Source organism: Leucopleurus acutus (assembly GCF_964270905.1).
Source record: "Leucopleurus acutus genome assembly, chromosome: 17".
Lineage (NCBI taxonomy): Eukaryota > Metazoa > Chordata > Mammalia > Artiodactyla > Delphinidae > Leucopleurus > Leucopleurus acutus.
The window spans coordinates 17,323,564-17,325,176 of record NC_139159.1 but is presented as its reverse complement, the minus strand read 5'-3'; positions in this window follow the sequence as shown (position 1 = coordinate 17,325,176).

The window sequence follows — 1,613 nt, the reverse complement described above, 5'->3', positions numbered from 1 at the left end:
TAAACCGGAGGTCAGCTTCTACTTTCCGTATGTGAAAATGAATTTGTCAGCGGATCATTTTCCTTTCCATTTTCCTAGATTCTTAAGGCATTACAGAACAAGTCTCTAGCTAAAGGCATTCCGTAAAGCAGACAGCCTTAGGGGAGGAGGGGGGCATAAATTACATGAATGAGTTAGTACAAAGCTGCTAATAAAACCTACAACACAGGTCAAGGCAGAGGGTATAATTTCCTGACAAAGCTATTTAGTACCAACTACCGAGAACTAAAAATATAAAAAAGTAAATATCTTTAAATTAAATTGCAAAAAGAGAGATTTACCTAAAGAGGAAAACGAAACTATTTCCAAACCTGAGATTTATTAGTATAAATGATCACAAAGAAAGGATTTCTTTTTGATTTTAGAGTATGTTTTCCTCGGACAGTGGGGAAAAAAGAATTGCCTTGTGCACTTGTCAAACTTCACTTGTGATTACAGTTCATAAGATACAATTCTTATAATGTATTCAATCTTTTTCATTTCACAACTTTTTTGCTTATTTTTAATGTGTGATTATTGTATTGTTTTACTACTTTCAGAGCAAAGTTTTTTTTTTCTTTTGTTACTTTCCTAGTCTCTAAAGAGTAAAGGGAATTCCTCTTTGAGAAGTCTTTACATGAGAAAGGAAAAAAATTAGCTCTGAAATTAATTAGATTTCTCAGACTCACAGATACAGACAACTTTATATTCCTGGTTTCTTACAAAACCATTAATAGTTTAAATGATTTAAGAACATAAAATAAAATGAGACTTCCAGGATTTTCGGTTAACAAAAAAAGTACGGAAAATACAATGTATTTGGAGAGGAAGGTGGAAGAGAATGTCTATGGAAAGTTAGGCTGGCGCCTGATTAAAGCGGAAATTATTTCTAAAATACCATCAAGCAGAATTTCTTTGGGGAAATCTGCAGTAACAGAAAGCGAGCACCGTTTATATTCTATGTATCATTAATTGGCTCTTCTGTGGGGCAAAGTGGCATCTTCCTGGGGCAGGAAAATCCCATTATAAAATGCTGCAGGAATAAAGCATGCTTCTTCAGTCTTAGCTCTCGATTGCGTGGCCCGGGGGCGGGGGACTGGTGTCCCGGGAAAAAGCGCAGCGTGGGCTTCCTGGGCGAAGCCTGGGTGACCCGCGCGCACGGTGCGGCTGAGCCCCGCAGGGGCACATCAAGCGCTATTCGGCTCTCGGCCTTGGAGTCAAAGTGCCCCGCGGGCTAACGTGTCCGCAGAAGTCAGGAAGCAGAGTTGGGAACCAGGAGATGTGGTGGCCGCCCTGACGGGGCTGCTGGGGGCCCGGCACCTCGCTGGGCCGCTGGGATCCCAGAGCACCTGCTCTTCCGCTGCCTCCTGGCGGGGTCGCCGCGGGTAGGGGGCCGGGGCCCGGAGCGTCGATCGCGGGCGCCCTGGGGTGAGGCGCCCTCCCCGCCCGGCCCAGGACGGGCGCGCCGCCAGGGCTGGGGAGGGGCGGCGGGAAGGGCGGGGGCCGGCGCGGGGCAGGGCCAGGCCGGGCTGCTCCCGGGCCGGCGCTCTCCGAGAAGCCCAGCGCTCGCCCCGAAGGTGTGCGGAGCGCGTGCC